Here is a 25,714-nt window from a genome sequence, read left to right as displayed (position 1 = left end):
AGATCTTAAATTCTATACTAGAAAACTAAATTTGAAATTCTGGTTTAATTCCAGTGGTGAGTCATATAATGAATGGATATAAGAATCAATCCACCCCTAAATAATGGGACTGGTTTATTTGAAAAAATGTGTGAAAAAGATATAAGGCAGTTTTACGGTGATAATGTGAGGGGCAAAGAGAGTTGGTGAATTCTGCAAGAAATGTAAATAATGAAGAATTGTTGGGTAAAGTTACGAGTAATAAAGATGTACGATACATGAAACCTGACAAAGGCAAAGTACAGTTGTGTACACTTACCATAAATGTAGATGTTAGAGTGTATTCACTGTTGCAGTCATTACATTTGGGTTATCTTGCTGGCAGGTTGCCCTCAGTTGGCCTAAATTCCAAAGTCTTGGGTCCTGCATCGGTTGCTGTCGCCCCTTCCCTGACGTCAGGTCGTCGGGGGTATAAAAGATGTAGCCAATGCCATTTTCTTCAGTTTTTCTTGCCCCAGATGTCAGGTGCCCCCAAAAGGGTATGCTAAATATATGTAAGTAATACATACATGCATCAAAATAAACTTTACCTTCATCTATAAGCAAATACACTACATAGGTTGTATAGATCAGAGAAGGAAAGATAAGTTCCAGCAAAAATAAGGGGGATGGTGGGTGGGTAACCTGGACTGCAACAGTGAATACACTAGAACATCTACATTTATGGTAAGTGTACACAACTTTCGTGTTTCACTGTTGCAGTCATTACATTTGGGTAGATTCCCAAAGCTGTGGATGGGAGGATGGAACTAAATAGCATTAGGGGAGGCTATGAGGCCCTGCAGAACTGCAGTGCCGAAGCCTGCCCTGGATTTAGAGTAAAGTGGCAGATTGTAATGTTTTGTAAAGGTATGCACTAAACTCCAAGCAGCAGCCTCTTAAAATGTCTTTGGTTGGTACTCCCCTGAGCCCTGAGAAAGGCTGCAGAAGTGGCTGCAGCTCTGGTTGAATGTGACCTAATGTCCTTAGGCACAGGTTTGCCATGCTAAGAGTAGCAGAAACGAATGCAGTGGTCTATCCACTTTAAAATAGTCTGCTTGGAGATGGCCTTTCCTTGTGATCCTGCAGCATATGCCACTAGTAATTGTTCTGTCTTTCTGAAAACTTTAGTTTTATCCAAGTAGAATCTAAGTTGTCTGTGTACGTCCAAAGAATGCAGAATTTTCTCCCCCTTGTTCTGTGGATTTGGATAAAAAAATTGGTAAATGAATAGTTTGGTTAAGGGCTATACTGGATACTACCTTAGGCATAAATGCAGGGTTTGTCCTCAGAGAGACCCTGTCCAGATAAAAAATGATAAAGGGTTCTACAGCCATGAGAGCCTGTAGCTTTGACACTCATCTTGCAGAGGTTATTGCTAGGAGCAGAGCTGTTTTCCAAGATAAAAACTTTATATCTGCAGTAGCAGCCATCTCGAAAGGAGGTAAGGTGAGTTTTTCCAAGACATAATTGAGGTCCCATGCAGGTGTTGGTGCTCTCCTTGTAGGCCTTACATTTTTGGCTCCTCTGAGGTACTGCCTTAATAAAGGATGAGAAAAGAGTGGTGGCTCTGTATTGTAATGAGCCGAAATGGCAGAGGCATGGATTTTAATTGATGAGAAAGATAGGCCTTTGTCCAACATCTCAATCAAGTATTGCAAAATCTGAGGAATATTTGGGATGGCTGTATAAGTTCCTTGAGCTTGGTTCCAAGTACAAAATCTCTTCCATTTTCCAGCATAGGATTTTCTAGTACTAGGCCTTCTGGCTTCTAAAATGACATCCATCACAGTTTTACTGAGAGGTGTGCTTTGTATGGCTACATTATCCGCCATGCTGCCAGGTTTAGGGTCCTGAGTTGGCTGTGCAAATGGATTGTTTTGTTGGGACAGTAGAGGAGGTATTTGAGGTACGGTCCAGGCTGGGCATTGAGACAAGTTCCTTAAGATTGGATACCAGTACTGGTGTAGCCAGTCTGGGGCAATCAGAATCATTTTTGGTTTCTCCTGTCTGACCTTTAGGAGTACTTTGGGGAGGAGAGGCAATGGAGGAAAGGCATATACTGATAGGTTTGTCCAGCTGAAAGATAAAGCGTCCACTTTCCATGCTTGTCTGTGATAAGCCCTTGTGCAGAATCTTTTTAGTTGATTGTTGTGAGGGAAGGCAAATAGATCTATATCCGGGCGTCCCCATTTCTTTATCATCATGCTGAAGACTTGTGGATCCAGGTGCCACTCGTGGGGATCCATGAGGTTTCTGCTTAGTTTGTCTACCAGAGTATTTTCCTTTCCTGGCAGGAATTGTGCCTGCAGATGAACTTGGTAAGTCAATGCTGTGTCCCATAAAGCCATGGCTAGTCTGCAAAGGGGGTAAGAGTGAGTGCCCCCCTGCTTGTTTATGTACCACATGACCGTGGTGTTGTCTGTCTATCAGAAGTTGTCCCAGATGAATTAGGTCCTTGAAGGCTATCAGGGCATTTTGAACAGCTAGCATCTCCTTTTGATTGATATGTAGATGCATTTGGTTTGCGGACCAGATGCTCTGAATACCTCTTCCTGCCATGTGGGTCCCCCAGGCATAATCTGATGCATCCATAAGGTTCTGCCTGGCTGGGGGTATTGAGAATGGCTGTCCCTTGTTTTGGTTCCAAGCCTTTGCCCACCATCAAAACTCCTGTTGCAGGCAGGGAATGAGAGAAATCATTGTTTCCAGGCTGTGGCAATGTTGTGTCCAGACACTTTTTAGGTACCATTGAAGTTTCCTCATATGCAGTCTTGCATATGGAATTAGTAGGATGCAGGATGCCATGAAGCCCAAAGCCTGCAGAATTTTTTCTTGTAGATAACTGGGTCTTTGTTGCCATTTCCTTGAAATAGGTAGTCAGTTGCCTTTGTCTCTCTGGCGTGAGATAAGCCACCTGGGCAGTTGTATTTAAGCTTGCACCCAGGAATATTATCTCTTGTGAGGGTACTAGCTCTGATTTCTTTTCGTTGATTGTGTACCCTAGGCATGTTAAAAGTTTCTTCACAAATGCCAGATGCTGTAGTAGAATGTCCTTGTTCTCTGCTTGAATGAGACAGTCGTCCAAGTAAGGATATATTTGTATTCCTCTGTCTGCAGAAAGCAATTACTGGTGTCAGGCACTTTGTGAAGACCCTGGGCGCAGTAGATAAACCAAAGGGCAGTGCAGAGAATTGGTAATGCTTTGAGCCAGCCTTGAATCTGAGGTATCTTCTGCATGCTTGTCTGATTGGGACATGCAGGTATGCCTCTTTTAGGTCTAAAGTCACGGGCCAAGCCTTTCTGCCCAGCATGGGCAAAAGCTGCTGCAAGGTCAGCATCTTGAATTTGGGTATATCCAGGTAAGTGTTTAGAATAGACAGGTCCAGAATTGATCTCCATGCTTTGTCCTTTCTGGGTACCAAGAACAGTCTTGAGTAAAATCCTTGTCCCTGCTCTTGCTGTGGCACTTGTTGAATAGCCCCCATGTGCACGAGACATGCAATTTGTTTTTGAGTCTCTGCCCATTGATATTTTGGCAAGTCTGGCCAACCGTTTGTCCTTGGCAGGGTATGAAAGTGAAACTTGTAGCCTTGTGACACTGTTTAGAACCCATTAGTCCTGGGTAATAATGTGCCAATTTTGAGAAAAAAGTGCTAGTTTTCCACCTAAGGGTGCTGCCAGAAGATAAGTGCTTGGTACAGGCAGGGGGAAGTCATTGGGACTGTTTCCTGTATGGTTGTGATTTGTCCTCTCCGCTTTTGGAGGTAGAAGCACCTCATTGTTTAGACCTGTACGAAACTTGTATCTGGGATCTGCCTCTAGGGCGTCTGGATCTGCCCCTTTGAGGTCTGTCTAACACTGGAAAGGACCAATTCTGTGTAGGCCAGTGTCTGCTAAACCTAGGAGGCTGTACCTGTAAGAATTCCTTGACCATTTTGCACAGATTTAGCTCTGTCCTCCATTTTCTTTAACACCTCTTCTGCCTTGACACCAAACAGGGTATCATGCTGTAATGGACCATCTAATAATTTTGCTTTGACATGATCAGGCAGATTTTGTTCTTTTAACCAAGCATGCCTCCTAATGACAGAAACCGTAACAGCAGCCCGGCAGGAGGCCTCTAGAGAATCAAAACCACATTGCAAAGTATGCATTCCAACTTGTTCAGCTGCATGCAATAAATCCTGCATTTGTTTTTTGCACATTCAGAATTTATCAACATTTTCTGTTTAAGCAGTGTCATGATATATTGCTGAAATTTGAGCATATGAAACTGGCAATTTAAGGCCCTTATAGCCAAGGTAGCAGATGTGTAAATCTTTTTTCCCACATCTGTCTAGTGCCCTAGAATCTCTATCAGACGGGGTAGGGTTTTTTGCAGTGGAAGCCTTGATCCCCTTGGGACTCTGAGAAATAGTTTCTGGGTCTGCAGCAGTTTTTTTAAAAAGGAATTTGAGAGAGTCAGGAACCCTGTAGTATCTGTCCGGCTTAACAGGAGCTGGAGGTAAGGGGTCAGACTAGACTCTGAAAACACAATCTACAATGCCTAACACAGGTGGAATAGCTAGAGGCCTGTGTTGAGGTAGTCTCTGAGCCTTTTCTTAGATTCTGAAAAATCTTGGCTCTCCCAGTGGAAATGCTCTCTCATGGTATGCAAGGTTTCCCCAAAAGAGTAGTCCTCAGGAGGAGAAGCTGAAGGAATAGATTCTTCAGCATCAGAATCCTTATAGGGAGGTAGAGAATATTTATGATCAGAAGAGGAATCAGAAGAAATGGAAACCTGATCTGAAGATTCATAGTCTGTCTCTTGCCTAGGCCGCTTATCAGGATGGGGATGGGAACCCCTGATCAAGCTAATTAAGTCTTTGGCCATTTTCAGCATCTGTTTTTTGGGCATGGAGGCCTGTCCATGAGGCTGTTGAACTTGTTTCTTTGTCTTTAAAGGTGCTTTAGTCTTTGAAGCTGAAGTTGTTTTAATGTATAACTGTTTAGGTCTGAATACACCCTCAGAAGCAGATGCCTGCTCAGCGGCTCCGGACCCATCTGAGGGAATAGTTGCCGAGGCTCCAACACTTTGAGCTTCTAGCGGCCTTGCCGACTCCACATGGGTGTCGGTAGCGGCCTGCGACTCTAAAGTAGCAGGTGTCAGTGGCTGCAAAAGCGCCTCACTGAGAACCAGCGACTGGCTTAGGAGAAGCCTCGTCGTCGGTTTTGGACCTCGGTAGCCTGTCCTTTTCTTTGCATTTTTTGTGAATTCTGGATGTCGGATGGCTATCTGATGACATTGTATAATTAAATCTTCAGCCAAAATAGCTTAATGCAAAATCTTACCGACGCTTAATAGTGCGTTGGTTAAATCTAGCACAAAACCGACAACTAGCTACGTCGTGGTCAGGGCCTAGGCAAGGAATACAGTAAGAATGAAAGTCCTTATGAGGTATTTGCTTCCCACAAGAAATACAATTATTAACTTTTTCTGACATCGGACTGGAGCAAGAAAAAAGTTTCCCCAACGGCGTACTTAGCTTTTAACGAAGACTTCGGATCTGAAATTCGAACACGAAAATCTCAGGCGTGGGGCCGACCGGCACTTGCGAACTGCTGCTTCGGGCACCGCACGGCAAGAAAGACTGAAGAAAATGGTGTCGGCTGCATCATTTATACCCCTGACGACCTGACGTCAGGGAAGGGGTGACAGCAACCGACGCAGGACCCAAGACCTTTGAATTCAGGCCGACTGAGGGCAACCTGCCAGCAGGATAATCCAAATGTAATGACTACAACAGTGAAACATGAAGAACATCGGGATTGTTGTCATGAACAAGGATTATTTAAATGGGATTAATGCCCTTTTGTTGGCTGGCACATATGAAGAGAGTTCATTAAATGAGGTAAACATTGCTCACCGTAAGATAGATTTATTGTTAAGTGATATGTTGTTCCAAGAACAAATTAATCAACTTGAATATTTTTATATGTTAAATGAACATCCCATGTTGTCCAACATTTTTGGTATCCCAAAAATCCACAAAGGCCTGAAAAATCCTAAATTCAGGCCTATTGTGAATGGGAAAAGGTCTACAACTTGCTTAATCAGCAAATATTTAGATAAATTGCAAAAAGGTTTGGCGAAATTACTTATATTAGCAAAGATTCATGGCAATTTTTGGAGGTTAAAAGGGATCGACGTTACCCCAGATTTGAGTTTAGTCACTGTGGATGTGGCTAACCTTTTTTCGGTTATACCTCATGAAACAGGATTATCATGGTTAGAACAGCAATTGAATAAGGCACACATTTTTAACCAAGATCAGATTAATAAGTTCATTACTTTGATGGAGGTAGTTTTAAAGACTTATATCTTTTTCAAAGGCCAATATTACAAACAGACGAAGGGTGTAGCAATGGGGGCAGCATGTGCCCCCATTTCTGCGAACCTTATGTTTTTTTGGGAACAGGAATTCCTAATGAAAAGTTCTTTTGTAACTGATATAGTGCATTACACCAGATTTCTGGACTACCTTGTTCCTTATTTGGAGAGGAACTGGGCAAAGATTAAAAGAATTTTTAAAATATATAAATGGGTCAGTTGATTTTTTTAAATTTACTCATGAATATGACAAGGTAAAAATCACCTATTTGGACACTGACCTTTGAAATGACATGCAATAAAATGTTTATAACCAACAATTATAGAAAAAAAATCTACCTTCTCCAAGTCATATTTGGACTACAATAGCTGGCACCCGCACCATCAAAAGAAATCTGTAGTCGAGGGTCAATTGGTGCGGGCGGCCAGAATGGTTAGCTAATATGAAGATTTTCTAGGTGAAGCAGAATTCACTTTGCAGATGTTTAGGCAGAGGGGTTACCCGAATAAGATGTCAGCTATATTTGCAGAGGTTAAATATAAGCGTGACATGGGTATGTATAAGCCCATTTTGGAATGTGTAAATAATATTTATTCAGGGGGAACACAATCAATGGTGAATAAAACAGATAAAACCAATATCAGCATGAGTTTAATAACAACATACAACAGCAAAGCTAGTATTATATCTGACATTATTCGAAACAATTGGGAAATATTACAGTTTGACGAGAATATTGCATAGAAGGTTGGTAGAAATCCAAAACTAGTTTATAGGAAAGATAGATCCTTCAAAAACATATTAGAAAGGAGAGTTGAGAATGTAAAAGAGCCATGGGTAATTTCAAGTGTAATGGTTGCATTTACTGTTCTTTCATTTTGAAACCGGGAAAGATTTCAAGTTAAATGGTAGAACAATGCATATACATGGACATTGTAATTGTAACTCCACTAATGTGACATATATGGCTAAATATCAAGATTGCCCCATATTTTATATTGGGAAAACTTGTAGGAAATTTAAAGTTAGGACAGGTGAACATGTAGGGGACATAAGGAATAGAATTACCAGTCCATTGTTTAGACATATACATACCTACACAGGGCATAGGTTTAAATTTATGGTGGTACAATACAACCGTTGCAAAAAGATCTGCAAGGAAGAATATTAGATGTGCATCTGGATATTATGGAATTGAAATGGCAGCTGTTTTAAACGCTTCTCGTTACCCTGGAATAAATGAAATTATTACTATTTTGAGTATTTTAAAGTTGCGTAATATATTGGGATAAATGAGGGACAAATAAATATTGGAAGCTAATAACTTTTTTTTTTTTAGGAAAAACAATACATTTTTATGTTTAGTTTTATATTACAATTTGTGAATGTTATTGTCTATTTTAAATGTATTTTTTAAACAATTGATGTTTTTAACCATTAGTGATTTAATGTAATTGTTTAATCAGGGTGCAGTATAAATAGAGCTGGGTATTTGTGTTTTACATTGTTTTGAGGAAGTCCCTTTAGTGGGGAAGAAAGTGTTCAACTACATCTATAATAAATTGTGCTTTCTGAGGTGATTTCCCTGTCCTTTTGGTCATTGGATTACCCTGAGATGCTTATAAAGGAAATGCAGGATGAAGTCTTTCAACACAGAAAGGGTAGATTTTCGCCTATTTTAGGTATAGGTGACATGGCACCAGTGGAAAACGAAGCTAATAATACGTTGGATGTTGGATATGAAAATGCTTTCATTCTGGACTACAAAGGATATTCTAATATTAGGGACTCTGTTAAAAAAGAATGGGACAGATTTTCCAAATTTTCAGACTTGAATCTTAAGTTTAACATGCCCTTAAAGTTCATTTTTAGGAAGGGTAACTGTATTAAGGACCTTTTGGAAAACAAATATACTAATACAGGAAAAAAGAAAGTAGGGACTTCTAAATGTGGAGTTTGCCAACAATGTCCCTTTACAGCCAACACTTCTGAGATATAAATTAGTAGGAATAAGTATGCAACATCTAAATCCTATCATAACTATGATACTAAAGGGCTTGCATACATTGCAGTGTGTGGGAAATGTGAGGATTTCTATGTAGGCAAGATGAAAAGATGTTTGAGGAAAAGGATATATAAACATGTTTACAACAGTAGGAAGTGTAGTTTGAGAAATGCTCTTTATAAACACACACAAACTTGTGAATCTGCCACATTTTTATTTTTTGTTTTGATGAGGTCTCTGCTAACATCAGGGGTGGCCCCTTGGGAGACCAAGCTGGAGTAAAGAGAAGTATATTGGCAGTTGGTGTTGAAAGCAAACTGATGGCCACGTTTGATGACATGGTCTCCTGGCCCCATATTAAAATTAAGATCAGACAAATTACAATATAGTGTCATTTGAATAATTTTTGTAGTATGGTGTATTATTTTTAACTCCTCCTTTACCATGTTTTACCTCATCGTATAATTGTCTTATTTTAAACATTTAAAATTTTTTTTTAATATTTTTAATACCTGTGAACCCTTCATACTGAGTTTAACTGTTTAGTTTTTATGGTGCAATATTTCTTCTGAAAACTAGATGGAAGAATTCTCTATATACATTTTAACCCGTTAATAAAAAAATGTAACATTTCTTACATATCTTTTAGTATGGAATATTAGCATTGAACAAGAAGTTATGTACTCACCATAACGTTCAATGTATGTAGTCCATCTCGCCTTACATTCTTACTGCTGGGTTCTGAGCCAAACCTCGGCTCTGACTCGGCCATACCCTAGCTCAAAGTCTTCAATTGGCTCGTGGCTAACAGGTATCCCATCATGCAACAGGCCCATTCTCCAGATCTTGTTTGCTGCAAGCGCACACACACACACACACACACACACACACACACACACACAGAACACAACCCCAACAGAAAGGACTACTGACACCTAGAGACTATACCTCCAGGTCCTCAAGGAGGGGGGTAGAAGGGAGGGTTAGTACAAATGTAAGGTGTGAGATGGACTACATACATCAAACGTTATGGTAAGTACATAACTTCTTGATGTTATGTAGTCCAGTCTCGCCTTCATTCTTACCCCTGGGACAGCGTCCCTAGCACCTTGACCTTGGGTGGCTCAGTGAAAAATACTTTTGAGCACTGTGGAACCAAAGGAAGATCTGCCTCTAGAGACCAGATCTAATTTGTAGTGACTAATAAAAGTATGAGGCGAAGCCCATGTTGCTGCAGCACAAATATCATCCATAGAAATCCTAGCCTGAAATGCAGTAGAGGTAGCCACAGATCGTGTAGAATGAGCCTTCACTTTAAAGGGTAATTCTTTGCCATTGGAAGCATAAATAAATGAGATGCAATTGGAAATTCAGCGAGACAAAGTTACTTTAGAAACAGGAACTCCAAGTCTAGTGTCTGAAAACGAGACAGTTGATCTGATTTCCTGAAATCTTTTGTCCTATGTAAATAGAAACTAGTCTATGAACGTCTAGCTGATGAAACGTAAATTCTGCCTTGTTAGAAAATTCAGGAAAAAACACAGGCAACTCAATGAACTGGTTGATATTGACAATAGAAGCAACCTTTGGAATAAAGGAAGGATTGGTTCTTAAGGAGACCCTGTCTTTGAGAAACACCAAATAAGGTGGCTTAATCTATAAAGCTTGGAGCTCAGAGACTCGCCTAGATGAAGTTAAGGCCACCAAGAATACTGTCTTCCATGACAAGAATTTAAGGTCACACACAGCTGCGGGCTCAAAGGAGTCAAGGTGAGCTTCTGTAATACAAAACTGAGGTCCCATGGCATTACTGGATCAAAGACTGGAGGTCGGAGTAACATTGTTCATTTCAGAAAGGCCCTACAAAGCCTACTGAGCCATAAGGTTGGGCTCATTAGCAACGTGAAAGGTAGAAATCGCTGCCAGTTGCACTTTAATGGTTACTGCAGCTGACCCCTGACTGAACAGTTGAGAAAGAAATTCTAATATTGCTGAAATAGGCGCTGTATAAGGATCAATATGTCTTTCACGGGCCCAAATGGAGAATCTCTTCCACTTACTGGAATAAATCTTCCTGGTAGAAGGCTTGTGGGAAGAAGACAGAATGTGGACCACTTCCGGGGAAAAATCATGAAGCCTGACTAGGGACGGAACTGGAGCAGCCAAGCTGTCAACTTGTGGGTCTGGATGGAGGGATGCAACTGTCCTGACATGAGACAGTACATCTGGATCTGGGTCCAGAATTCAGGGATCGTCCATTAGATAGGGATGAAGGAAGGGAAACCCAATCCAACTAGGCCAGTGTGGGGCAATCAGAATAATCTTGCTTCCCAAAGACTGCTTTCTGAATGACCTCTGATATCAGAGGAAATGGTGGAAAGGCATAGTGAAGACCGGAGGGCCAATCATGAACCAGAGAGTCCTTGGGTGTCTCCCCCTCTGGGGGGATAACGGTGAAGTAGCTGCTTCATTTGGCATTGAGGGAGCTGGCAAATAGATCGCAGCAGGGCTGACCCCATCTGTGAAATATCTTCTCCGCAACATATTTGTTCAGGGACCACACGAGGCATTCGTATAAGATCTGCTCAGCGGGGTAGGCAATCAAGTTGGACTTCCCCGGTATATGCGTTGCAACTAGAAAGCATTGGGAAGACACTGCCAAACTTGAAGTGCCTCTCTGCAAAGGGGGTATGAATTGGTTCCTCCCTGCTTGTTCAGATACCATACCACTTACATGTTGTCTCGAGTGGATTGCAATTGTCCCTAGAGGGAAAAAGCTCTGAAGTGCTTGCAATGCTAATAGCACTGCTCTCATCTCCAAGACATTGATATGCAAATGGGTCTCACGATCCTGCCACGTGCCTTGGACTGTCCTGCCGAGATAATGCCCCCCTACCCGATCTGGGAGGCATCGTGGTCACCGTGGCAACTGGAGAAGATGGGGCAAAAGGCTTTCCCACATTGAGATTGCTGGCCTGAAGCCACCAGCGTAGATCCTGCTTGCAGGTGTCCGTAATCAAAATAGAATGGGAGAGTGGAAGATACTGTAGTGACTATTGGGTGAAAAGCAGCCACTGAAGAACCCTCATGTGTAGTCTGGCAAGGGGAACTAGCATGATTGTGGCAGCCATGGTCCCTAATAACTTGAGGACCACTTTTGCCTTGACCTTCTTCAATGGCAGTAAGGCGCAGACCTGCTGCTGTAGAACCCGAATTCTTTCTTCTGGTAAGAAGGCCCTCATGAGCACTGTATCTAGTTCGGCGCCGATAAAAGTGACACACTGCGAGGGCAACAAGGTAGATTTTTTCCAATTTACAGTAATTCCTAACCTTTGGCACAGTGTAATGGTGGTGTCCCTGGTCTGTAACAGTGGATGCCTGGTGGTGGCAGAAAGGAGCCAGTCGTCCAGGTACAGAAACACCTGGAATCCTGGATGTCTCAAGTGAGCAGTTACCACTGCCATGCATCTGGTGAACACCCTGGGGGCTGTGGTGAGACCAAAGGGCAAAGCTCGAAACTAAAAATGACTGGCTCCCAGCCAGAAGCTTAGATGACTTCTCGATGCCCTGTCCATCTTGATATGGTAGTAAGCATCTTTGAGGTTGATGGAGCACATCCACACATCTTTCCCTAACAGAGGGAGTATTGACTGTAAGGTGACCATGCGGAACTTGGACTTTTGTACATGGAGGTTCAATCAGCTGAGATCCAAGATGGGTCTCAGGCCCCCTGTTCTTTTCGGCACCAAAAAATCTGGAGTAAGTCCCTAATCCTACTTGGTCTGCGGGGACAGGCTGGATGGCTCTCTTTGAAAGCAACTTTTATATTTCTAAAGTTGCCGAATCCCTGTGACTGGGTGGAATGTCTGGAATTCTCTTGGTTGGTGGGGGAGAAGAGAAGGGAATATGATAACCTCTGGAAATTATCTTCAATACCCACTTGTCTTGGGTGACGTCTTGCCAGGCTTCTGGGAATAAAGAAATGCGACCCCCGACCGGCTCCAGAGACGCACAGTTGGGCCTCCTTTCAGGAGCACTGGTAGGGAGAACCGTAAAAGGAATCACGATCCCCCTAGTTACGCGGGCCTCCTCTGCCTTTAGGGCGGTGTCTACCTGAATTTCCACCCCCTACCCTGCCCCTGGAGGGGGAATCACTGTGCATCCTGAAAAAGCCTCCGACTTCCTGTACCACATTTTCCCACCCTTCTGGCCCTTGGGGTAAGGTCTAGAAGGCATGGAAAAACGGAGTCCCACGGCAGATGGGGTTTTTCCTTCCTGCTCGCACCTAGTGAGAGTGTCCTTCATCTAGGTTACGAATAACGATGGAACGTCAAATGGGGCATTGGTGAACGTATACTTGAAGGCCTCCATGAAATTACACAGGTGCATCCAGGAACGTCTTCTAACAGTGACTCCGGAACCCACTGCCCTGCTCGCTCCATCAGCTGTGTATGAGATCAGCCTCATGGAGGAGTTGGTAAGGGAATTTAGGGTAGACATCTGAGCATTGCCCTTTTGTGCCACGGCATCAGAAATGTTACCTTGTAGAGAATCTCCTAGCTCCTTTAAGAGATCTCTCTGGAGCCTTGTAAAATGTGTCAAGTAGTTCAGCGACCACAGAGTAAAGGCCGCTGAGGTAAACACACGCTTCCCATACCTGTCCATGGCCCGGGACTCCTTGTTAGGTGGATGGACGGTAGACGAAGTTTCTGCAAGTTCCTTCTTGGTGGCTGCTGCCACCACCATGGCATCTACTGGAACGGCTTTTGTCAGATATTCCTTGTCTGTGGGAGCGGACAAAAACCTATTGGGTCTCCTAGGGACCGGTTCCACAGTGTCAGGAGTTTCCCACACCTTTTGACAGATGAGCTCTAGTAGCGCATCAAAAGGGGGAGAGACCCAAGAGGCGGAAGATTGAGACCCGAAAGCCTTCAGGAACACAGACTCCTCATCAGAAGGGGATTTGGAAGGCCAGCCGCCTCTCTGCTTCAAGATCTCAAGTATATCTGAAAAAGTGATATCTTTAAAAGACTACTTACAATCTCTTTCTGACAGGCTCCTCAGGCAAAAACTCTGGGAAGATGTCAGAAAGTTGGGGACCACTCATGGAGGTATCCTGAGGCCTTAGGTCTCCGCTGTCCAGAGATAATGGGTGATCTGAAACTGACACCAGTGCCAGAGTGGGCAGAGTGTCGGTGCCACAGGATGCAGCTGACGACCTGGCCAGCACGCTCCTCATAACTTCGAAGGCTGATTCCCTCGGCTCCGAAGGCCGACTAACCATAGAGGATACGGTAAGTAGCCCTCGGCGCCGAGAAGATGAAATCCGAAGCAGATGTCGGGTCCAAGCTACCCGAATCGAAGCACAGAGAGGAAGGCTTGGAACCAATGAAGATCGATCCAAGCCCTCCCCCTTGGGTCCGGCTGGGGAACTGTGGACCCTCGACCCCGTAGACGGAACCGATGGGGTTGGAGCGGAAATTGGAACAGAGAGGCCAAGCGAAGCTACTGGAACTGACCTAACGGCACTCAACAGAAATGACAACTCTGGCTCTGAGGGCAGAGAAAGGCTTGGAGGAGGAACAACAAATGATGAAGGGGCCATGGTCTCCAGAGCTGACTGGGTCGGAGCCGAAATCAATTTGGCCAACACCGATGACTGAAGCAGTTTCTTCGCCACTCATCTGAAAGGGACCTCGAGGATATAGTTGGAGATCTGGATCTCCCTACAGAGGGAGACTGATGTGAAGGAGAACCCAGTCGAAAAACTGGATACCGGCTCCGAGCCAAAATATCTGTTACCGGGTGCGAAAGTCTGGGAGCCGATACAGACAGTCAAATACACTACCTTCTGTCAGCACCGAAGCCAATGAAGCTGAAGAAGGAGAAGCTGTTCTAGCAACTTTCTCTGGCGCCGCCGAAGAAACAGACAGAGCCAGAGAGTGCTTCTTAGCAGTCTTTTTGTCCTTTTTAGCTGGAGAGGATATGGCACTGGAAGACTTAGACAAGTCTTTCTCGAAGGAGTGTTTAAGCAGTCATTTCAGAATGAACTTGCTCTTCCTCTCCTGTAGCATGCAGGGACTGAAGGAATGACAAAACAAGCAGGACTCTTGGAGGTGAATAGCCCCCAAGCAGTACACACACACGGAGTTGCCCATCAGTCAAAGACATTTTATTGTTGCATTCAACACACTTTTTAAAGCCCGAAGGCCTGCGTTCCTTAGAATCCTTAGACATGCTGTATAAAGGAGTACACACACAGGGACAAGCAGCAAAACCATACACACACACAAAAGACCTAACTAAACCCCATGCAGGAAACTAGAGCCTCTAACTAAAAACGGCCTAGCAACAGACGGGAACAAAAACTACAGGGAGGACTAGGTCTTCTAATTTAAACGGGCCTAGCCCGGAGGAAACAAAGGCAGGATAACACCACTACCAGACGACAAAACACTAAACAAGCTAACAAGTAACAGGAAGCACAAAACAAAGACCACACAGAAACAATGGGGAGGACTAGGTCCTCTAACTGAAATGGGCCTAGCCCGTGGGAATAAAGGTAGTGAAACGGGATACCAAAAATGGCCAACGAAAAGGCCACACAACCAGCAAGAGAGAGAGACACAGTAACTATGAAAACAGCTTTTTATGATCAACAAATAGACAAAAATTTAGAAAAAAGTATACTTAACCATGGCCAAAAGCGAGACCACGTCTGAGCGTAAGGAGTGGCAAATGAGATCTGGGGAATGGGCCTGTTGCATGATGGGATACCTCTTAGCCATAAGCCAACTGAAGACTTTGAGCTAGAGTATGGCTGAGTTGTTGCCGAGGTTCAGCTCCAAACCCAGGGGGTAAGAATGAAGGTGAGATTGGACTACATAACATCATATATTATTGTCTTTATATTTGTTTAGATATGTGTTTTAACAAATTATGGTTATAATGTTTAAGAACTTTAAATAAGAATGATTTTAGAATGTTCAGTGTGAGTTTAAGCCAGCAGAATGTGTAGTTTAACTTTACATCTATTTGGTCAATCAACAAAGGTTTAATTGCACTAATTAGGTTATTGGCAAGGTTATATAAGGGTAGCAGTGCAACATTCATAGTTATCTGATGAAGTTTCTTGACGAAAACGTACTGGTTGTATGTCAGCATTAAATTTTACATTGTGGTTGCTGGTGCTGTGTCTGTGAATAAACTTTGTGGTTTGCAGTGGAAGCAGCTATCAGAGTGTTTTTTGGTATTTATTAGTATCTGTTTATACCCAATGTCGAAGACCATCTCAGCAGTGAAATGCTGTACCTGGAGGTCAAAGCTGGACGAAAGTAAAAATGTAAGGGCTCAGAAAGCAGTCCTGAAGCAATGAGGTATCAAAGGAGGTCTGACTCCTAGAATCACAGCTCATGTAATAACACTTGCTGAAGCTCTAAACTGGGAAACCATCAAAAAAAGTCTACATGGACACATTTTTGAAGCAAGCAATGAAAGCACAGCCACAGACTGGGAGGAGTGACCTTTTGCTGAGCAATCCACCAGGCAGTTAACAGTGTGCTGACAAAAAAAAAAAAAAATACATCATCTACTTGGACATCACGCAATCACTGCATGACCCGACATAAGGCAGATAACAAGTCTGTTCTTCCTAAAATAAAAGCAACATCTTCAAAATTGTGCTGAAGCTGTACATGCAAGATGATAAAGGCTCTTTCTCTGGAATTTGGATGAAGCAAAGAAATATGGCACTGAATAGAATGGATAGAATAGTTCTGATACCAGTGCAGACAGGAAATGTATACTAGTCCTGTGACAAGATTTTACAATAAAACAGTGTTCACTGCTGATATGATTTTGCAGCTCAGTGTTTACTGCTGATATGATTTTGTAGCTCAAACAGTCAGAAGGAAGAGGGAACTGCCAACCAAGAAAAGCACATTCTGAGAGATAAACTGCAGGACCATTGAAACAGCTACTGTAAACAGAAAATGAGCAAACCTGCCATCTAAGAAATTTTAAGTCCTAAAGAGAACATTATTTCTTTTAGAATTTGGTGAAAATGCAGAACTCTTAAATACCTCTTCAGCCAGCCAGTGCTGAACCACAGATCTGCCATCCAGGAAGTCTAAACGTACAGAGGTAATAGATGCACAAACACCATGATTGTGGAATAACCAAGACCTATGTCATACAGATGCCCAACATAGGTCAGGGTCACCTTGTATGTCATAGTAACCTAGTTTCTGAATAAGGCAGTACTGCATACCTTTTGACCTAAGCACAGATCCATTTCCACTTGGGAAAATATAACTGGCGAGCAAAAGACTGCTTGGTTGCTTCAGTCACTCTTGGAATTCTAAGGAGGAGACCTGTCAGGATGGTAAAGTTGTGCGAGTAGACTCACCACTTCTGAAGATGTCTGAGTCGGGGTCAAAGAAACCATACAACTCCTTATCCATCAGGCAGACATTCACCCATTCACTCTGACTTGCACAGATTTCAGACATACCTAACATGGTATTCTTCCCCACCAAAAAGTAGTTTGGCCTCTGACCTCAATATACAAGGAAAAAGAATATTTCTCCCTCCCTGGAGATTCTCTAGCGTAGGGAGTAGCAATTCTGAGTCACTACAGCAGAGGGTACAGTAGGGTGACCACTGGAAATATAGTGGAATACTGATTCAGACTGTAATGCATTTTTGCCTCCTCTCACCACCAACTCTTGAACAAAGTAAGATGCAAGGCTCTCCGCTACGAAAGGACAGAGTGACAGCCCACAATTTATAACTGCCCCTACTAGAATATCTGCAATTATAGCTAGTATACTTGCACAACAGTTAAGTTCATTGCAGAAGTCACTGCTACAGTGCAATTCCTTACCCACAGGAAGGGTACCAAATCATTCACTGTCCTCATGGTCAGCAAACTGTAACAAACTCTTAGAAAAGTCTGTACTACTGCCCATGTGGTGCTTCAAATAATCTGAGCCAATAAAGGTTACTGTGGCTGCAGCTGTCTCGGACAAATGAGCTCAGTATGGCCTCAGCTTGCCAAGTGCTTTCCATTTAAAATTCATAAAATGTGATGCAGTGTACTAGCCATAAGAACTAGTGATTATTCAAAGACAGGCTCACCCTGCCTGCTTGGCATGAAGAAGGCAAAACTATTCAGAGTTGTCTGGAATCTTTAGTTATTTGCAAATTATTGTTGCCTACTGACATTCAAAAGGTGCAAAAACATTTTCCTTCTCCTGACGATTAGAAGATTGTAAGATAAACAGGTTAAAAGCCACTTCAGATATTACATCTGGCATAAAAAAGGATTAGACCTGATGCTTACTCTGTTACTAGGTAAGAATGGGTGAGGCTCAGTACATCAGGATCTCAACCTCAGAAATTCTTCTTAAAGGAGATTACAGATGCACAAAAATTAAGATTTTCCACAGGGGGAATTTTGGTACCACTGGGTAGATGGACTCAAAAGGGAGGGGGACAGCTAGCTTTTATCTTATAATGGCAAAAAAACTACAAGAAAAACCCAGCCAAGCTACAGTTCTCACTATGAGATACCTTAAACCTCCTGTAATAGAGGCCCATTTGATGTATGCAATTGACCCCTTAGAAGAACATCAAGTGTTTCAGCTATATGGCTTCTGAATATCCATGACTTTTTCCTTTTCTAAGTCTTAACGGACAGATTCAGCCCAATAAAACCAAATCCCACTAGCTTTGGACATGCATGTTTTGGCCTTATTACGACCTCATCAGCACAGCACAAGTAGACTGTTTGGCTATACTTTAAAAACAAAGGGTCTTTAAATCCAACTGATGTCCATAACCATTAAGGTGTCTGCAAAATATCCCAACAACCAAACAGGTGTGTGCAACAGTCACACGGAAAAAAAAAACAATTGGTAAAAAACTACAAGAAAAACCTAGCCAAGCTAGAATTTTCACTGTGTGATACCTTAAACCTCTAATAGAGGCCCATGAGACCTGGGTAATACAGCCAACTACAGACTCCCACAGTCTGTTAGGATGGGGATTAGCAGTAATAGCAGCAGCAATTTTTATCCCTAGAAGGCACCCCCTCCTCTCTCTCACAGTACAGTAATCAAACAGCACTCTCAAGCTGTTGGTAGATGGCTGTCACAGCAGATTTCTGCGGCACGTTTTGCTTCTTATTGGAAACTTGCTGAGCTTGTGTCAGTTGCACTGCATTGTGATCTAAATCTAAACTGCTCATCTTCCATCTTACTTTTTTTACTACTCTATGGATTTGTTTAACACCCTCCACTTCCATGTAGTATTCCAGGAGCCTGATACTTCTGTACTACCTGTAACTGTGACGGTCTCCTTTATTCTTGAGAACTGGCAGTCGAATACAACCAGGAGCACTTCTCTTCCAGTGTACCCAACATCTTGATCACGGGTTTATATTACGTGATCGAGAATTCAGACGTTCGAACACGTAATGTTCGACCCCAATTGAGCGAAACGGCAGAATGTCAAACACGTAAAAGGAAATCTCCATAAGGGGAGATTTCTGTTTACTGCAATGTAGTGTGGTCTCAGAGTTGGTATATTTAAGTAGCGGGGGGTGTGCCCCCCTGCATAAAGCAGTTTAATGGTTTGTTTGGATTTTTTTTTTTCCGGCCATTCGACATTTTGCCTGTTCGCTCTATTGAGGTCGATCATTACGTGTTCGAACATCTGAATTTTCGATCACGTAATATAGACCCCTTGATCACACCTACTCTGATGCCTTTCCTAGGACTCATCTTTCCTTAATGTATCTGACCAGATATATGCAACAGCATTTCTAGGAAGGGTTCTCCCTCTTCTTTCACTGCAGTGTGTACATGTAGCAGTACAGTCTCTGTATGGTTTTCTTCATTCCAAGCTTTGTCAAGTACTCCTGCCACCTGTTCTGTGTCTAGAATGTTGAGTAGTGCGACATTCCTTATTATTTCTGTTGACCATCTTCTTTACCTTAAAACCCGACAGGGCTTCTTTGTGCCATCTGCTAAGTCCCCTTACAGAAGCAGGTAGTTTCTCTGGTGCCATGTTCTTTGCCATTGCGACTGCTTACTTAGCTTCTTTTACACAACCAGTAATCCCTCTGAGCCTGAGCCATCTTTTCTGTCTCCCATTTTCTCCTGCACACCTTTTGATAACTGCCTGGATTTTTGCATTCCATCACCAGATTTCCTTAATGCAACTTACTTCCATACTTGGCTCAACCATCCATCTATTCTATCATCTTCACACATGCAGTTCTGAGACACTGAGGTACTAGAGTTTTGAGCATTTCCTCAAACTCCTGTCCTTTCACAAATCAGCTTGCAGGTCTTCAGCTTAGTGTCTGTTGACCTTAAAGCCTTCTCTGACTACTGCTTGCTGCAAACTGTGGTAACTAGTGGTTTATTAACACGCAATACATAGACATATACAATTATATACCCATACACGAGTATGCAGACACACACACACAGAACCATATGTCTACCTAAGCTTCCAAAACATTACTACCCAACGGCTTTCCAACTATACTCTCTCACCTCCAAATATCATCACAATCAGGTAGTGTACAATGCTGACTTTCGAGTGTTTTTGCAAGAAGGCTGTGGTCCCCAATATGACAGCGTTGCTGCCAACAATCTCAATCTCTATATATACTACCTCTAAGGCTGCAATTACAAGAGAAAATTAAATATTTCCCCATTTTCTCCGAGTTCATTTAACTCTGAATTAAGCAAGAATCCAACATCAGTCTATTTGGCGGTGGCAATATGAGCCATGCTACGCTGGTGCTTTGGGGAGTCAAAGTAGGCCCATAACTACACAAAATATGCATACATAATACAATGTCAAACATGCTTGTTTAATTCAAGTGTCACTTCTAGCCTGTGCTGATGGTGCAGAAGCGTAAAGCCCTGACTACAGACCAGGTGACCTGAGTTAGAACAGTGACTTGGATACTTAGAGCAGGAAGAAAGTACAGTTGTGTACACTTACCATAAATGTAGATGTTCAAGTGTATTCACTGTTGCAGAAATCACATTTGGGTTATCTGCCTGCAGGTAGCCCAAAGCCAGCCTGAACACCAGAGTCTTGGATTCCTGCGTCGGATGCTCTCTATTCTTCCATGACGTCAGGGGTATAAAACACGCAGCCGACGCCATTACATCATTTTTTCTTGCCCCCAGATGTCAGGTACCCACAAAATGGGAAGCAATTATATGCTGTGGTACACCTCCATCAAAAAGCAAATACAGCAGAAAACTTAAATACACCAAACAAGAAGGAAAGGTAGAGCCAAGAGAAGTCAGGGGGCTGGTGGGAGGGTAACCAGGACTGCAACAGTGAATACACTCTAACATCTACATTTATGGTAAGTGTACACAACTATGCTATATTCTTTGTGTTTCACTGTTGCAGTCATCACATTTGGGTTAATTCCCAAAGCTAAGGAAGGGAGGAGGAAGTCAGTGAGCATTAGGGCCAGCTATTAAGCCCTGCAAGTCTGCAGTGGCAAAACCAACTCTGGATTTAGAAAACACAGGCATGTGGTAATGCTTGGTGAAGGTATGTACAGAGCTCCAGGTAGCAGCTTCTAGGATGTCCCTGGTAGGGACTCTTCTGAGAAAGGCTGTAGAGGTAGCTGTAGCCCTGGTGGAATGTGATCTTATCCCCTGCGGGGTAGGTTTTCCATGGTGCTTGTAGCAGAAATGAATGCAATGGGCTTTCCATTTAGAAATGGTTTGCTTTGAAATGGCCTTCCCCCCCTCTGCCCCTGCAGCAAAGCCAACTAGCAGCTGTTCAGATTTTCTGAAAGGCTTAGACCTGGTCCAAATAAAATCTAAGTTGTCTGTGCACATCCAGAGAGTTCAGTATTCGTTCTCCTTTGTTTTGTGGATTAGGGGAAAAAAGTAGGTAAATTAATGGACTGATTTAGGGCCACACTAGACACCACCTTGGGCATAAAAGGAAGGACTGGTCCTGAGAGGAACCCTGTCTGCATGGAAGATAATGAAGGGCCTGTAATTCAGACACTCTTCTTGCTGAAGTGATAGCTAGAAGGAAGGCCGTTTTCCAAGAAAGGAATTTCAACTCTGCAGTTGCAGCTGGCTCAAAGGGAGGTAGAGTGAGCTTTTCCAATAGAATATTAAGGTCCCAGCCTGGAGTAGGGGCTCTCCTGGGAGGTCTTAAATTTTTGGCCCCTCTAAGGAATTGCTTTAGCAGGGGGTGAGAGAAGAGGGGTGGCTCAGTATTACAATGTGCTGAAATGCCAGAGGCACGAATTTTGACGAGAAGGATAGGCCCTTGTGGAGCATTTCTGTTAAGTACTGAAGAATATGAGGTAAGCTGGGCAAAGTGCTGCCCACCCCCTAAGTCTGGCTCCAGGAACAGTATCTTTTCTACTTTTCAACATAGGATTTTTTAGTACTAGGCCTCCTTGCCTCCAGAATGACATCTAGCACCTGTTTACTGAGGGATGCTATAGGAGAGCTCAAGGAATCAGCCAGGCTGCAAGGTTCAGGGTTTGAAACTGAGGGTGCAGAATCTGGCTCGCCTACTGGGCCAGCAGGGAAGGGGTCTGAGGCAGATGCCATGGTTCCAGCAGTGTCATACTGCGCAAGAAGGGGTACTAGTGCTGGCGTGGCCAGTCTGGTGCAATCAGTATTGTCCTTGGCTTGTCCTGTTTGATCTTTTGCAGAACCTTCGGGAGGAGAGGCAGAGGGGGAAAGGTATCAACCGAGAGGCTTTCCCAGGTAAAAGACAGGACATCCACTTTCCAAGCCTGACTGTGGGAAGTCCTTGTGCAGAATTTGTCCAATTGCTAGTTCTGTGGGGGGGGGGGTCTACCTCGAGTCCCCCCATTTGTTCCTCAAGGAGGTTGAATATTTTTGGTTCCAGTTTCCATTCGTGTGGGTCCATGAGATTTCTGCTTAGGTTGTCTGCCAGTAAATTTAGCTTGCCTGGCAGGAATGGAGCTTGTAAGTGCACTTGGTAGCTCAAGGCTGTGTTCCACAGAGCCTTGGCTAGTCTGCAGAGAGGATATGAGCGGGTTCCCCCCTGCTTGTGTACCACATAACTGTGGTGTTGTCTGACTATACCAATAGTTGCCCTGGAAGAATGCTGTCTTTGAAGGCTGTCAGGGAATTCTGTACAGCTAACAATTCTTTTTGGTTGATATGCAGGTGCATCTGTCTCGGGTTCTATTTGCCCTGAATGCACTGCCCTGCCAAGTGAGCCCCCCATGCATAGTCTGATGCATCTGTTATTAGGATCTGGGAGGCGGGGGGGTAGAGTGAAAGGGAGCCCTTTGTTGTGGTAGCAGGTCTCTGCCCACCAAAGGAACTTTGTCTTTATACAAGGAATGATAGGAATCATTGATTCCAGGTCCTGAGAGTGATGGCATCATAGGTTTTTTTAGATACCAATGTAGTATCCTCATATGCAGTCTTGCATATGGAATTAGTAGAATGCAAGAGGCCATGAACCTCAGGGCTTGCAGAATTTTCCTTACAGAAAGCTGGGTCTTTGTGGCCAATAGTTTGAAGTAGTTTGTCAAATAAACTTTTTCTCTGGAGTGAGGAAAGCCATCAGGGAAGTTGTATTCAAGCTTGCTCCCAGGAATACAATCTGTTGGCAGGGTACTTGGTGAGATTTCTTTTCATTTATGGTGTACCCCAGTGAGGTTAGAAGTTTCTTTACAAATGCCAGGTGTTTTAATAGCAAGTCCTGGCTTTCTGCCTGAATCAGACAATTGTCCAAGTATGGGTATATTTGAATATTTCTCTGCCTGCAAAATGCAATGTCTGGAGCTAGACACTTTGTGAATACCCTGGGCACAGTAGATAACCCAAAGGGAAGTGGAGAGAACTGACAGTGCATAGAGCCTGCCCTGAAGTGTAGGAATTTCCTGCAAGATTTCCTTACTGGAATGCACAGGTAAGCTTCCTTTAAGTCTAAGGTTGCCAACCAGGCATCTTTGCCTAGCATAGGAAGAAGCTGTTGAAGTGCTAGCATTTTGAATTCTGGGATTACCAAAGTTGTTTAGAATATAGAGGTCCAGGATAGGACGCCAGGAGCTGTCTTTTCTGGGTACCAGGAAAATTCTTGAATAAAAACCTTGCCCCCTTTGTTCTGCTGGGACAGGTTGAATAGCCCTGATACTTAGAAGAGAGAGAATCTACTGTTGGGCCTCCGCCCACTGATTTTAGGGTAGATCTGGCCAACCGCTTGGGGTTGGTAGAGTGTGGACGTGGAATCTGTATCCTTGGGAAACTATATTCAAAACCCATTTGTCCTGGGTACTGAGTTCCCAGCTCTTTGCATGCAGGGCGAGCTTTCCTCCTACGGGAGAAAGCAGTTGAGCAGGGCTTGGAAGGGTTAAGGTTAAGTCATTGTGCCATTTTTCCATAGGGGGTGGCTTACTACTCCCTGCTTTGGAAGTGGGAGCCCCCCACTGCTTAGGCCTGTGCATAGCCTGAGACTGTAATCTAGGTGGTCTGCTGTTCCTGGGTTTGGACTGAGAAGGCCTGGAAGAGACTGGAAAGGACCAATTCTTTGAAGGTCAATGCCTACTAAATCTGGAAGGCTAAATTTGTAGGAAATCTTTAACAGTTTGCATAGATTTAGCTTTTTCCTCCATCCGTTTGAGGATGTCTTCTGCTTTGTTGCCAAACAGGCAATCTTGGTTTAAGGGAGCATCCAGTAATTTAGCTTTAACATAATCTGGCAAGTTTTGCTCTGTACGCCAAGCATGCCTTCTAAGTACAGACACAGTGACAGCAGCCCTGCAAGATGCTTCTAAAGAATCAAAACCACATTGCAAAGTATGTTTACCAACTTGTTCTGCAGAATACATTAAATCCTGTAATTCTTTGTGTTTAGCAGTCAGGAATCAACATCATTTTTTGTTTAAGCAGTCCCATAATATGCTGCTGGTACTTTAACATATGAAACTGGCAATTTAAAGCCCTAACGGCCAAAGTAGCAGAAGTGTATACCTTCTTACCCCATCTGTCCAAGGCTCTAGAATCTCTATCAGAAGGGGTAAGATTTTTGGCAGCAGTAGCCTTAATGCCTTTTGGTCCTTGGGAAATTGTCTCTGGATCCGCAGTAGGATTCTTGAAGAGAAACTTGAGAGAGTCGGGTACTCTGCAATACCCATCAGGTTTTCCGGGAGCTGGAGGTAAGGTGTCTGGGGAAAGGCTAGATTCATCTACAATGTCCAGAACAGGAGGGATAGCTAAAGGCCTGTGTTGAGGAAGGAGTAAGAATTCCCTAAGCCTCTTTTTGGAGTCAGAGTAATCCTGGCTTTCCCAGCAGAAATGCTCCTTAAGAGTGTGCAAGGTTTTACCAAAAGAAAAATCTTCTGGAGTGGAAGCAGAGGGAATGGAATCCTCTGCATCAGAATCCTCATAGGTAGATAAGGGCAAATCCTGGCAATCAGAAAGAACAGATGTATCAGATTCCCAATCAGAAGAATCGGGAGAAGGCTGGCTTCCCCTAATTAAGGTAATAAGGTATTCAGCCATTCTAACCATTTGTTTTTTTAGGCATATGGGCCTGAGCATGCAGTTTGGACGTCGGTTTTCTAGGCATGGTGCGAGTTTTAGGCCTGGATGAAAAAGATGGCATCGGTTTAAAATGCGAGTCTGTAGGGCTGAATGCACCCTCAGAAACCGGTGGCTGTACGGTTGCTCCAGACTCATCCAAGGTAGAGACATCCTCAGGTTCCATAGTCGAAGAAGCATCTCGCGGCATACCTGACTCCGAATGGGTCTCCGTAGAGGCCTGCGAATCGGAAGTAGTGGGTATCAGGGGCTGCGAAAGCGCCTCACTGAGTACCGGCAGACTGGCAACTAGCTTAATGGAAGCATCATTGGCAGTTTTGGACCTATGCGGTCTGTTTCTGTCTTTATCCTTACGTTTTTTCGGAAGATCGGTAGTCGGATGGCTTAACGAAGCCATTTTGGAGTACGGATACAGAGTACCAAAATAATATGCTGCAAAGCTAGCCAGACGACGAATAGTTAGGGGGTTGATCAAGGCACAAAACCAACAACGAGGGACATCGTGGTCTGGGCCTAAGCAAGGAATGCAGTACGAATGAAAATCTTTATGAGGTATTTGCTTTCCACAGGTACGACAATTGTTAACGTTTACGGACACCGGTTGGAGCAAGAAAAAAGATCCCCAACGGGGTACATATCTTTTTGAAGACTTCGGTTCTGAAACTCAAACAAAAATTTCAGGAGTCGGATGACCGGCACTTGCGAACTGCTTCTGCTTCGGGCAC

At 43.5% G+C, this 25,714-nt stretch overlaps 1 protein-coding gene across 1 annotated transcript in view; it reads right to left on the bottom strand.

Moving 5' to 3' along the window:
* The window catches only part of NFX1 (nuclear transcription factor, X-box binding 1), a 1,622,551-nt gene that overhangs the window by 238,773 nt on the left and 1,358,064 nt on the right, over positions 1 to 25,714 (bottom strand). The gene's annotated exons all lie outside the window — the stretch shown is intronic.

Source organism: Protopterus annectens, chromosome 3.part0 (genome assembly GCF_019279795.1).
Source record: "Protopterus annectens isolate FY-2018-M chromosome 3.part0, PAN1.0, whole genome shotgun sequence".
In the NCBI taxonomy this organism is placed as follows: domain Eukaryota; kingdom Metazoa; phylum Chordata; order Ceratodontiformes; family Protopteridae; genus Protopterus; species Protopterus annectens.
This window is presented reverse-complemented; position numbering and strand designations above follow the sequence as displayed.